The sequence below is a fragment of the Salmo salar genome, chromosome ssa14 (genome assembly GCF_905237065.1).
Source record: "Salmo salar chromosome ssa14, Ssal_v3.1, whole genome shotgun sequence".
Taxonomy (NCBI): Eukaryota; Metazoa; Chordata; class Actinopteri; order Salmoniformes; family Salmonidae; genus Salmo; species Salmo salar.
In genome coordinates this window covers 63,195,948-63,210,206 of record NC_059455.1, presented here as the reverse complement: position 1 = coordinate 63,210,206, position 14,259 = coordinate 63,195,948, and the positions used below count along the sequence as shown (strand labels likewise).

At 42.7% G+C, this 14,259-nt stretch overlaps 1 protein-coding gene across 3 annotated transcripts in view; it reads left to right on the top strand.

The window, feature by feature from the left end:
- The window catches only part of LOC106570000 (voltage-dependent calcium channel gamma-6 subunit), a 48,782-nt gene that overhangs the window by 28,512 nt on the left and 6,011 nt on the right, over positions 1-14,259 (top strand). Inside the window, exon 1 of one of the 3 annotated variants that reach the window (XM_014141838.2) lies at positions 11,983-12,090. The exons of 1 other annotated variant lie outside the window; for it this stretch is intronic. The gene's annotated coding sequence lies outside the window, so the exon portion shown is untranslated. Of the gene's footprint in view, positions 1-11,982; positions 12,091-14,022; positions 14,188-14,259 lie in introns of those variants that run through there. One more of the 3 variants, XM_045694655.1, reaches the window with a different exon arrangement.

Sequence of the window (14,259 nt, the reverse complement as noted above, 5' to 3'; positions counted from 1 at the left end):
TGTTCAGCCAAGCCTACCAGCAGTGCCAAGCAGTCGCACTATGAATACATTTGGCCGCAGGGTGAATTAGGGACATGTGTCTCAGCCGGTTGTAACATATCCTCTTTCACACCAACAATCCAATCTGCTGAGTGACAGGTTCCCACATGTGATGGGGCCATCCAGAGTCATCCTAATTTAGCTTCAGTGTAGAACGGCTGGAGCCATTCAGTCCGGTGAGGTGTCCTGTTGTGTCTTGAGGCTGTCAGGCATTCAATTGATGTCCGTTCCTGTTGTGAAATCCAATTAGGGAGGTGTGGTTGAACTGCTCAGTCCAACACCTGGCCAGCTAAATGATCCTTTGGGGAAATAAAATACTTTGTTGAGTGGCTGGACGGTCATTTTGTGTCTCCTGCAATGGTTGGACGGACATTCCCTTTTTCACGTGACTGGTGACGTAATGCACTTCTGAATCGTCTCCGTACTGCTGTTCTCTTTGTTGCTACTTGGCTACCTGCCAAACTTTTAAACTCCTAATAACTATTTAATCAAACGTTGTATTTATGTTTACCAAGGTCTTAGTTTTAGTTTTGTCCTCACACTACTTTTTCATTTAACTTTTTTACCCCGGACGCTTTATCTGGACATAGATCTGCAGGACCTCCTATGGCTCAAAGAAATACTAAGTAACATTATGCCTTCTCATTGCAGTCGCTGTACCCTTAATATACAGGAGAACTATCGCCGTATGGTGAGGATAGCCAAGTTGCAATTAGTGGATTCGGCTATTTCACCCACACCCGTTGCTGACAGGTGTTTAACATCTAGCACACAGCCATGCAATCTCCATAGACAAACATTGGCAGTATAATGACCTTACTGAAGAGCTTAGTGACTTTCAACATTGCACTGTCATTGGATGCCACCTTTCCAGTTTGTCAAATTCCTGCCCTGCTAGAGCTGCCCCGGTCAACTGTAAGTGCTGTTGTTGTGAAGTGGAAACGTCTAGGAGCAGCCACAAAGTGGTAGGCCACACAAGCTCACAGAACTGGACCGCCGAGTGCTGAAGCACATAGCGCGTAAAAATTGTATGTCCTCAGATGCAACACACTATTGAGTTCCAACCTGCCTATGGAAGCAAAATCAGCACAAGAACTGTTCGTTGGGAGCTTCATGAAATAGGTTTCCATGGCCGAGCAGCCGCACACAAGCCTAAGATCACCATACGCAATGCCAAGCGTCGGCTGGAGTGGTGTAAATCTTGTCGTCATTAGACTCTGGAGCAGTGGAAATGTGTTCTCTGGAGTGATGAATCACGCTTCACCATCTGGCAGTCTGACGGACAAATCTGGGTTTGGCGGATGCCAGGAGAACTCTACCTGCCCCAATGCACAGTGCCAACTGTAAAGTTTGGCGGAGGAGGAATAATGGTCTGGGGCTGTTTTTCATGGTTCGGGCTAGGCCCCTTAGTTGCAGTGAAGGGAAATCTTAACTCTACAGCATACAGTGACATTCTAGACGGTTCTGTGCTTCCACCTTTATGGCAACAGTATGGGAAGGCCCTTTCCTGTTTCAGCATGACAATGCCCCCGTGCACAAAGTGAGGTCCATACAGAAATGGTTTGTTGAAATCAGTATGGAAGAACCTGACTGGCCTGCACAGAGCCTTGACCTCAACCATCGTACACCTGGGATTGGAACGCAGACTGTGAGCCAGGCCTAATCACCCACCTCAGTAATGTTCTTGATTCTGAATGGAAGCAAGTCCCCGCAGCGAAGTTCCAACATCTAGTGGAAAGCCTTCCAAGAAGAGTGGAGGCTGTTATAGCAGCAAAAGGGGGACCCACTCCATATTAATGCCCATGATTTTGGAATGAGATGATCGACGAACTGGTGTCCATGTACTTTTTGTCATGTAGTGTATAATGGTGCATTTCAGATGAACTCCAGACCAGCCATTGCATTGACAGCCGCTATTGCGATAGCTAGCCTCAGACGTTCATCCTAGCTTTACTATAAATTGGCTAGCTTTATCAGGCAGCTTTAGATGCGAGGGGAAAATGTATATATTTGCTAGTTAGTTAATCCTCTGATTGAAGAAGTGGATTATAAATGCCATTAGCTAGCTAGATAGTAAGTTAGTAAAAAATATATAGGAGGTTGTGGCGATATGCCGCCATCTGGTGGCAACTAGAAACAATTGCATAATAGCAACTATTTTCAAATTGATGGTCTTTGAAAATAAATATTAGTGCTTGAAAAAGTACTTAAATCCTTGAATTTCACTTGCTATTGTCTGTACGAACTCTAAACTAAACTAATGAAAGAGCTGCTTCCTGTGCTTGGCCCTAGCTTGTTGAACATAATAAACGGCTCCCTATCCTCCGGATGTGCACCAAACTCACTAAAAGTGGTAGTAATAAAGCCTCTCCTGAAAAAGCCAAACCTTAACCCCGAAAATGTAATAAACTATCGGCCTAGAGCATATTGAATCTCCCATTCCTCTAAAACAATTTTGAAAAAGCTGTTGCGCAGCAACTCACTGCCTTCCTGAAGACAAATAATGTATACGAAACACTCCAGTCTGGTTTTAGGTCGCTTCATTGCACTGAGACTGCATTCGTGAAGGTGGTAAATTACCTTATAATGGTGTCAGACCAAGGCTCTGCATCTGTTCTCCTGCTCCTGGAACTTAGTGCGGCTTTTGACACCATCGATAACCACATTATTTTGGAGAGTTTGGAAACCCTAATGGGTCTACCACAGGGTTCGGCAACTGGTGGACCGCGGGTGGTTATATTTGGCCCCCAAGTTTTCTGAGCAAAAAATATAATATATTTCTGATAGATAAGATCTAAACCATGCAGTAACTATTTTGTATAGACCAGGGATCATGAACTTTTTGTCTGGAGGAACATAGTTACAAATAATTTGTAGACTACAAATTGACCGCAAGAAGTCCAAACAGATATGTTTGACTAAAACATAATCCTTTCAAACCTTGCTTACATTTGAGTACGATCACGTCTCTATTATGGGTGGGAATACTTGGGAACGCATTTCTTAAATTAAAATCACTTGGAGCTGATTTCCTGGTGTTTTTACAGTCTTATGTCCAACAATGAAAATTCCACATACAAACAAATATGTATATACTACCGGTCAAAGGTTTTAGAACACCTACTAATTCAAGGGTTTTTCTTTATTTTTACTATTTTCTACATTGTAGAATAATAGTGAGAAATCAAAACTATGAAATAACACATGGAATCATGTAGAAAACAAAAAAAAGTGTTAAACAAATCAAAATATATTTTGTTTGAGATTCTTAAAATCAAATACAATTTTATTGTACCAGTGATTAGCAGATGTTATTGTGGGTGTAGCGAAATGCTTGTGCTACTAGCTCTGACAGTGCAGTAATATATAACAAGTAATATCTAACAAATTACACAACATATACCCAGTACACACAAATCTAAGTAGGAGTGAATTAAGACTATATGCATATGGACGAGTGGAATGGACTAAAATACAGTAGAATAGTATAGAAAAGCAGTATATACATATGAGATGAGTAATGCAAGATATGTAAGCATTATTAAGTGAATGAGATACCATAGAATAGTATAGAAAACAGTATATACACATGAGATGAGTAATGCCAGATATGTAAACATTAAGTGACTAAGATCGGTAGAATAGTATAGAATACAGTATATACATATGAGATGAGTAATGCAAGATATGTAAACATTAAGTGACTAAGATACTATAGAATAGAATAGAATACAGTATAAACATATGAGATGAGCAATGCCAGATATGTAAACATTATTAAAGTGACTAGTGTTCCATTCCTTAAAGTGGCCAGTGATTCCTAGTCTATGCCTACAGACAGCAGCCTCGAATGTGATAGTGATGGCTGTTTAACAGTCTGATGGCCTTGAGATATAAGCTGTTTTTCAGCCACTCGGTCCCAGCTTTGATGCACCTGTACTGACCTCGACTTCTGGATGATAACGGGGTGAACAGGCAGTGGCTCGGGTGGTTCATGTCCTTGATGATCTTTTTGGCCTTCCTATGACATTGGGTGCTGTAGGTGTCCTGGAGGGCAGGTAGTTGGCCCCTGGGAATGCGTTGGGCAGACCGCACCACCCTCTGGAGAGCCTTGCGGTTGTGGGAGGTGCAGTTGCCGTACCAGGTGGTGATACAGCCCAACAGGACGCTTTCAATAGTGCATCTGTAAAATTTGTGAGGGTTTTAGGTGACAAGCCAAAATTCTTTAGTCTCTTGAGGTTGAAGAGGCTCTGTTGCGCCTTCTTCACCACACTGTCTGTGTGGGTGGTCCATTTCGGTTTGTCAGTGATGTGTACGCAAAGGAACTTCAAGCTTTTCACCTTCTCCACTGCAGTCCCGTCGATGTAGATAAGGGGGTGCCCCCTCTGATGTTTCCTGAAGTCCATGATCATCTCCTTTGTTTTGTTGATGTTGACTGAGAGGTTGTTTTCCAGGCACCACATTCCCAGAGCCTTCACCTCCTCCCTGAAGACTGTCCCGTCATCGTAGGTAATCAAGCCTATTACTGTTGTGTCGTCTGCAAACTTGATGATTGAGTTGGAGGCGTGCTTAGCCACGCAGTCATGGGTGAACAGAGAGTACAAGAGGGGACTGAGCACGCACCCTTGTGGAGCCCGAGTGTTGAGCATCAGTGAAGTGAATGTTTCCTACCTTCACCACCTGGGGGCGGCTCTTCAGGAAGTCCAGGACCCAGTTGCACAGGGCAAGGGTTCAGATCCAGGGCTTCAAGCTTCATGATGAGCTTGGAGGGTACTATGGTGTTGAATGCTGAGCTATAGTCAATAAACAGCCTTCTTACATAGGTATTCCTCTTGTCCAGATGGGATAGGGCAGTGTGCAGAGTGATGGCGTTTGCATTGTCTGTGGATCTATTGGGGCAGTAAGCAAATTGAAGTGGGTCTAGGGTGGCAGGTAAGGTAGAGGTGATATGATCCTTGACTAGTCTCTCAAAGCACTTCATGATGACAGAGGTGAGTGTTTTCCTTTTGTAGTCCGTGATTGTCTGTAGTCCCTGCCATATACGTCTCGTGTCTGAGCCGTTGCGACTCCACTTTATTTCTATACTGACATTTAGCTTGTTTGATTGGCTTGCAGATTGAATGACTACACTGTTTATATTCTGCCATATTACCAGTCGCCTTGCCATTGTTAAATGCGGTGCTTCACGCTTTCAGTTTCCCGCAAATGCTACCATGCTGACTCCGACAGAGTATCCCGAGAGAGCCATGTTTCTGTGAAACAAAGTATGTTACAGCCCCGATGTCTCTCTGGAAAGAAATCCTTGCTCTAAGCTCATCAACTTTGTTATCCAAAGACTGAACATTAGCGAGTAATATACTCGGAAGCGGTGGGTGGTGTGCACACCTCCTAAGTTGAACCAGCAGGCTGCCTCGAGTGCCTCTCCTCCGCCGGCGATGTTTTGGGTCGGCCTCTGGAATAAGTTCAATTGCTCAGGGGAGAGTGAACAAAGGATCTGCTCCAGGGAAGTCATATTCCTGGTCATAATGCTGGTAGTTCTGGTGAGTTACCGCCGCTCTAATATCCAATAGTTCTTCCCGCCTGTATATAATGTCACAATACATTTCCTGAGCTAATAACGTAAAAAATAGTACAGAAACAAACTAAATACTGCAAAGTTTTCTAAGAGCTAGTCACGATCTCTGTCGGCGCCACCCTTTGCCTTGGCATTCTCTCAACCAGCTTCACGAGGTAGTCACCTGGAATGAATTTCAATTAACAGGTGTGCCCACTTAAAAGTTAATTTGTGGAATTTCTTTCCTTCTTAATGTGTTTGAGCCAATCAGATGTGTTGTGAGATGGGGGGGGGGGTATACAGAAAATAGCCCTATTTGGTAAAAGACCAAGTCCAGAGTTCAAGTAACATACACATCTCAACATCAACTGTTCAGAGGAGACTGTGTGAATCACGCATTCATGGTCAAATTGCTGCAAATAGACCACTACTAAAGGACACCAATAAGAATAAGAAACTTGCTTGGGCTAAGAAACACGAGCAATGGACATTAGACAGGTGGAAATTTGTCCTTTGGTCTGGAGTCCAAATCTGAGATTTTTGGTTCCATGACTTTGTGAGATGCAGTGTGGGTGAACTGATGATCTCTGCATGTGTGTTTCCCACCATAAAGCAGGGAGGAGGAGGTGTTATGGTGTGGGGGTGCTTTGCTGCTGACACTGTCTGTGATTTATTTAGAATTCAAGGCACACTTAACCAGCATGAATACCACAGCATTCTGCAGCGATACGCCATCCCATCTGGTTTTGGCTTAGTGGGACTATCATTTGTTTTTCAACAGGACAATGGCCAAACACACCTTCAGGCTGTGTAAGGGCTATTTGACCAAGAAGGAGAGTGATGGAGTGCTGCATCAGATGACCTGGCCTCCACAATCCCCCCAACCTCAACGAGATTGGGATGGTTTAGGATGAATCGGACCGCAGAGGGAAGGAAAAGCAGTCAATAAGTGCTCAGCATATGTGGGAACTCCTTCAAGACTGTTGGAGAAGCATTCCAGGTGAAGCTGACTGAGAGAATGCCAAGAGTGTGCAAAGCTGTCATCAAGGCAAAGGTTGGCTATTTGAAGAATCTCAAATATAAAATATTTTGATTGTTTTTGGTTACTACACGATTCCATATGTATTATTTCATAGTTTTGATGTCTTCACTATTATTCTACAATGTAGAAAATATTAAAAATAAAGAAAACCCCTTGAATGAGTAGGTATTCTAAAACTTTTGACTGGTAGTGTATATATGTATTTTTCTGTGTGGAATTTTCGTTGTTGGACATAAGACTGTAAAAACACCAAGAAATCAGCTCCAAGTGACATTAATTTCAGAAATCTGTTCCCAAGTATTCTCGCCCTGTAACGCCCTGGCCATAGAGAGGGGTTTTTTGTTCTTTATTTTGGTTAGGCCAGGGTGTTACATTGGGTGGGCGTTCTATGTTCCTTTTTCTATGTTTTGGTATTTCTTTGTTTTGGGCCATGTGTGTGGCTCCCAATCAGGCACAGCTGAAGCTCGTTGCTGCTGATTGAGAGTCACACATAAGGAGCATGTTTTTCCTTTGGGTTTTGTGGGTAATTGTTTCTGTTTTGAGTATTTTCTTAACAGGACTGTTTGCTGTCGTTTTTGTTCATTTTGTAGTGTTCTCTTGTTCATTTGAATTAAAATTCTAATGATGAACACATCCTCTGCTGCACCTTGGTTCCCTCTTCCAGACAGCTGTTACACGCCCATAATAGAGAGACACGTGATCATATACAAATGAAAGCAAGGTTTGAAATTATTATGATTTAGTCAATCGCTATATCTGTTTGGGATTCTTGCGGTCAATTTGCAGTCTACAAATGATTTGTAATTATGTTCCTGCCCCTCGACCATCCGCTCCAGATAAAAGTTGATAATCCCTTGTCTACACAGAAAAGTTATTGCCTGGTTTAGATATTATCTATCAGAAAGATATTAGTTTGTCTCTGTGGATGGTTTGTCCTCTGACAAATCAATGGTAAGTTTCGGTGTTCCTCAAGGTTCCATTTTAGGACCACTATTGTTTTAAATATATATTCTACATCTTGGTGATGGGATTCGGAAACACAATGTCAACTTTCACTGCTGTATGGCGACACACAGCTGTACATTTTGAACATGGTGAAGCCTACCAAGGAAGCCTGTGTTTCAGATATAAGGAAGTGGATTACGGCAAATGTTTCACTTTTAAACTCGGACAAAACAGATATGCTAGTTCTAGGTCCCAAGAAAAAAAGAAATCTGCTGTTTGATATGACAATCTTGATGGCTGTACAGTCGTCTCAAATAAAACTGATCTCTCTTTTGACGAACATATCAAGAATATTTCAAGGTCAGCTTTTCCATCTTCTTATCATTGCAAAAATCTGAAATGTTTTGTCCAAAAATTATGCAGAAATGCCAATCCATGCTTTGGTCATTTCTAGATTAGACTACTGCAATGCTCTACTCTCCGGTTTTGCGCCCCTGTGGGCTTATGAGGTGGAGGAGATATCCGTGGGCTATACTCAGCCTTGTCTCAGGGTAGTAAGTTGGTGGTCTGTTAATATCCCTCTAGTGGTGTGCGGGCTGTGCTTTGGCAAAGTGGGTGGGATTATATCCTGCCTGGTTGGCCCTGTTTGGGGGTATCCTTGGACAGGGCCACAGTGTCCCCCGATCCCTCCCTCCCGTCTCATCTTCCAGTATCTATGCTGCAATAGTCAATGTACCGGGGGGGCTAGCATTACTCTTTCCTATCTGGTGAAATTCTCCTGTCTTATCTGGTGTCCTGTGTGGACTTAAGTATGCTCCCTGTAATTCTCCCATCTCGCTCACCCCTCCCCGGAGGACCTGAGCCCTAGGACCATTCCTCAGGACTAGCTGGCCTGATGACTCCTGGCTGTCCCCAGTCCACTTGGTCATGCTGCAGATCCAGTTTCTGCTCTTCTGCATGTGGCTATGGAACCCTGACCTGTTCACCAGGCGTGCTACCCTGTCGTGCTGCTGCTAGAGTTTTAACTCCCCCTCTTTCTCCCTCTCTACCGCACCTGCTGTCTAGACCTCTGAATGCTCAGCCATGAAAAGCCAACTGACATTTACCCCTGAGGTGCTGACCTGTTGCACCCTCTACAACCACCGTGATTATTATTTGACCCTGCTGGTCATCTATGAACATTTGAACATCTTGAAGAACGATCTGGCCTTAATGGCCATGTACTCTTATAATCTCCACCTGGCACAGCCAGAAGAGGACTGGCCACCCCTCAGGGCCTGGCTCCTCTCTAGGTTTCTTCCTAGGTTCCTTTCTAGGGAGTTTTTCCTAGCCTCCGTGCTTCTACATCTGCATTGATTGCCGTTTGGGGTTTTAGGCCGGGTTTCTGTATAGCACTTTGAGATATCAGCTGATGTGAAAAGGGCTTTATAAATACATTTGATTTGATTTTCGTTACTTTTGATATGTTGCTGTTGAAACGTTATACTGAGTGCACATCAGTACTAGGTATAACTCCAGTAACGGTCATTTCCCTTTCACACAGTCTTCACAACGATAATGTTGTCAGGTGATTTGGGAGAGCAAATTTGTTTAGAGAAAATTGAGAAAGGGAAATATGAGTGAGAGCGAGGATAGAGTGTGACAAATAATTGTTGATAGAGTAAATCAACAGAGAAAGGGTCTGAGACTAGGGTGTGCGTGCATATTGTATGTTAAATTTACTTTGTGTGTCACTAAGTGAGTGATAGAGAGAGAGAGAGAGACAAGGAGGTTGATGAGTAATCGTTCTTCTTCACAGTGCACAGAACTGGCAGGCGCTCCTCCTGTGGCAATCCCCTTATCTCGCTCTGCGTCAGCCAGGACCTTAATATAATCAGAGAGAGAAGGAAGCACCGTATTACCACTGGCTATAATGCAGCTCATAGTCAGGGAGGAGTGGATGCACTGCCATACTGACAGCACATAGTGCACCACAATGGAATATACCCTACTATACCTTAATACCACACCATATACAATCCTTCTAGCTATACTGCAGCTAACCTATAATAAACCCTACATTTCCCGTGTCAGGTCCCCTTTTCAGAAAGAACTCCATGCCATACATGCCAAATAAGGCATTAAGTACCACTCTAAGCCTTAGATAGCACACCAGACCATCCAACATGTTTCAGCTCTTCATCAACTTTGAAGCCTTTTTTTATAATAGTAATGTATTATCCATAGACCACAACAGTACAACGCAACCCAACCTCAACTTTGTCCCGAATGAATCCCCCTCACACTGCTCTACTCCTATTACGCATTAGAATTCAACCTCGCCATGCCTTTTAAATCAGGGGGGCTCATTTTGTCATGTACTGCAACCCCACAAAGCTCTGACTGGTAGTGCCATCTTATGGAGATAATTTGCTGCTACAGTTTCTTAGTAAGTCGCAGTCCAGGACCCTTTTCTAATACTTCAGAAATGCATCCTTCCCTCCAACCTTCCTTGAGGTAATCAGAGATATCAATGAGTTGGATTGGTGAAAGTAATGGGGTGGTAACATTTCTTACACCTATCCAATCACATATAAATCTCCGCTTACCTCATGGACTCAAGGAAGGAAGGACGCATTTCAAAGATATTTGAGGAAACAAGGAAGGAAGGATGCATTTCTGTATTCGAACACGGCCCGGTCTCTCTCATTACTTATCACAATGCTGAGCACATCTGACTGCAGCATTCTGTCACTGACAGGAGAATAATTCCCTACGTGAATGAATGTTTCCAGACGCATAATGACCAACTCTGTTGAAGCACTGTTCAGACCAGAGAGGTCACAACTACCCCTGCGTTGCATTCTTATAGACTAATATGTTATTATGTGGGCCCAAATATACATACCAGCAGTACATGTATTTTTGTTAAACAATTATTTGTTCATACAGTATGTATAATTTTTTATGCAAAACTAGTACAATAAATACATTAAACAAGTCAATTAATCAATTCAGGATGACTGTTTCGACTGGCTTTAACTGATTACCCTCGTCCTGTCTTTCAGTGTAGCAAGGTTTGGAGACAGTCATCCCTGGATTCCCTCTATGACCTAACTAAATAGGTCTTTCACCCTGATAGGGAGTTGGGGTATGGTGTTGAGGTCCTTATGCCTATGTTGTGTACTGTGCAGTATGTGCTTCAGGACATAGGATCTGAACGGTATGTGCTGGTAACAGCCATCCCCATGCACTCACTGTATAAGGTTCAGCATTGGGCAGCGGCAGTATAAAAGATTTACATGCACGATCACATTTGTTGTTTTTTTACTTTCCGATACAGGAGAAAGTGACATTTACTTTTGAGTTGACTTGATTTAGAGTTTTTATAAATCCTTCACTAATAAGTCTCCCCAGCAACAACTGTAATAATGTCACCTTTAGAATGGAACACATTAAGCACATTTCTAAAATGTCTCCATTTCATCTTCCTCCTGCCAAGAGGACGCCTTTATCTAGGGCAATGTACAGAAGTCACACTTACTTTTGCATAGCCGCTTTATATAGCCGCTTTATATAGCCGCTTTAAAATAGACTTTGCATTAACTCAAGCAGTACAGGTTGGATCTTGCTCAAGGGTACATTACCGTTAAGTGTTATAGACCCTGTGAATAGATCCTGCAAGTCCAGTTGCTTAGCTGTAATCAGATAATACTGTCTCCTACACAAACCCAGATTGACCATGGATAAATGGTGGGTTTGATGTTGTCAGCAGAGGCAGAGTATTTGGTTTGCCCCTTGCCGTTACTCAATCTTGCTCCACCTACGTCACATCAAGGCTATATGCAGAGTTTCTTTCTTGAAGTGTTGCAGCCACAATTCTTTAATCAACAAAATACTAGCAGAAGCCCCAGGAATTTACCTCCACCCCCTTTCCTGACATAACCTCGTCGGGGTCCATTGCCTCTAGTTCTTTTTTTTATGTCATTAACAGGTGGTTGTCAAAAATAGAATGAAGAAACACACACACCAAACTCTCTCGTGTACACGCGCTCTCTCTCTCTCTCACTCAGACAAACACACTATCAGGTGCAGGCACACGCAAACACACATGCACACACACACACACAGTAACGGGTGCATGCTCACACACACACACATATTCACGCACGCACGCACGCACGCACACACGACACAGACACAGAGTGATATAGAGACCACACACTCATGACGCATATTCTCGCAAATACATTTTACAGGGGCCAGCAAAGACAGATAGTTCCAGCACAACCATACGTGCATGTCTAAACAAACATATACACTTTCAAACACCACGTAGGCATGTGGCTACATAGTTACTAAACCCACCCATTCATCAACTCTCTGCAACACAAGGCTACTTTGGCCTCCACCCTCTTTCCACTGCCCATACCTCCTCTCCTCTCTTCCTCTGCGATCCCTCTCTCGCTCACTCCCTCTCTTCGCCTCGCCCTATTTCATTCCCGAACTGAACCACACACACACCAGGCAGGTCAGCAACTTCTTCATATCATTGTTATGATTCGTAACGTGGTCATGACTAAAGTGTATAGTAAAGCAAAATGAGTAGAAGTTAATTCATTTGTGTCCGTTGTAGATATTGAATTACATCGCTGAAAAATTAACTGAATTGCTTATGCTCAAATGATGGCCTTGAATGTTGTTCTGGGCTGTCTGCATTTGTTGCCGTTTGTGTTTTTGCTTATTTCAATTTCATGTTGATCACACTGTTGTATATTTCAATGTGTATTGTAATTGAATAAGTTGATTTGAATGGAATATTGCGAGGCACTTTAAGTATTCAAAACTGAATCATAGAGGATTGTTTTGCATCTGTAATTGTAATCTCTATAGTTCAGAGCTTCCTCTCATTAAGCTGTCAATTTGTATGTCATGCGAGGGTAACAGTAATGCTGTGCAAATATTCGTGATGAAACCTTTTCATTGTCTTATTTTTAGTTGGCATACTAGTTGCTTAGACTTCTTTGTAAGGTAGCTATGTGTAGGATAATTACTACTGCTGTTCATCTTTCAGTCTACAGTAAATATAGATATAGTTCTTTAAGATGTGTAAGTGACTTTAACACAACTCTGACTTAATGACGTGCATACCAGTTGAGGCTCCTCACAGAATTTCATAAAAATAGTGAAACATAAAAAAAGCTATCATTTTTCACCAAATATTTGATAAAACACACTGTTTTGCAATGAAGGTCTACAGTAGCCTAAGCAGCACTCTGTAGGGTAGCACCATGGTGTAGCTGGAGGACAGCTAGTTTATGTTCTCCTCTGAGTACATTTGACTTCAATACAAAACCTAGGAGGCTCATGGTTCTCACCCCCTTCCATAGACTTACACAGTAATTATGGCAACTCCCAGAGGACGTCCTCCAGCCTATCAGTGCTCTTGCAGCATGAATTTCCATTTTGTCCACCCAATGAAAGGATCAGAGAATTAATCTAGTACTGAGAGTATAAGCTACAGCTAGCATTGCAGTGCATAACTTGTGGTGAGTAGTTGACTCGAAGAGATAGAAAGACAATAGTTACAGTTAACAAATACATTTCTTCAAAATTGAAGAAAGATGGAGAGCGAGAGAGCTAGTTTTCGTAGTATTTTTTTCACTTTCACTTACAGTACTTAGCTAGCTTAGCTAGCTAGCTAGTTTAGCCTACTCAAACACCCGGCTCAAACGGAGAGGGGTGCTAGGTTAGCTAGCTGGCTATGGCTATCCAACACTGGAAGTCTTCCAAGTCAAGGAAGGTTTTATTCATTTATTGCCACTGGGGCCTGCCGGTGTAACTGCTAAACTGATTGCTGACTGAACACTGTACTGCATGATTGTAGCAGGTTTACTAATGCGTTAGTTCTATTAGCTATGTTGACTATGACGTTAGATAATATAGTGACAACGATGTAGGCTGTGTGTAGCAGTTAGCGGTTATGTTATGAAGGGTTGGCTTGGAAAGTATTTTTTTTGCCTGGGGACAGACAGCTAATGTGTTGTGCACTGAAGTCCACAAGTGAAGGGAAAAGGTGAGAGAGGAGTAGCGTGCGTAGATGCGAAAAGGAATTACAACAAACAAAGTGATCATGCTCTTTGTTTATGGCTGCTATGAAAGTGAACTGTGTTTGCGTGTGATCAGGGGTGTATTCATTCCTCCAATTCTGTTGAAAAATGTTTCTTAAACGGAAGCAAACGTGACGAAACTGTCATGCCCTGACCTGAGAGAGTCGTTTTTCTCTGTTTGGTTAGGTCAGGGTGTGACATGGGGTGGGCATTCTATGTGTTGTATGTCTATGTTGTTTTTGTATTTCTTTGTTGGGCCGTGTATGGTTCCTAATCAGAGGCAGCTGTCTTTCGTTGTCTCTGATTAGGAATCATACTTAGGCAGCCTGTTCCCCACCTGTGTTTGCTGGTTATTGTTATTTCTGTGTGTGTACGGCACAATGCGTTACGTTCTTACTGCGTACCTGTTTATTGTTTTTGTTTCGGTTTCGCTAAATAAAGATGTGGAATTACCGGCACGCTGCACCTTGGCTCCTTTATGACAGGGAATTTGAGGATTCAGAACGTGACAGAAACAGGTATAAACATGCCTGAATATGTCCAATAGCAACACTCGTTTTCAACTGTAGGACTAATGATTACACCCTAGA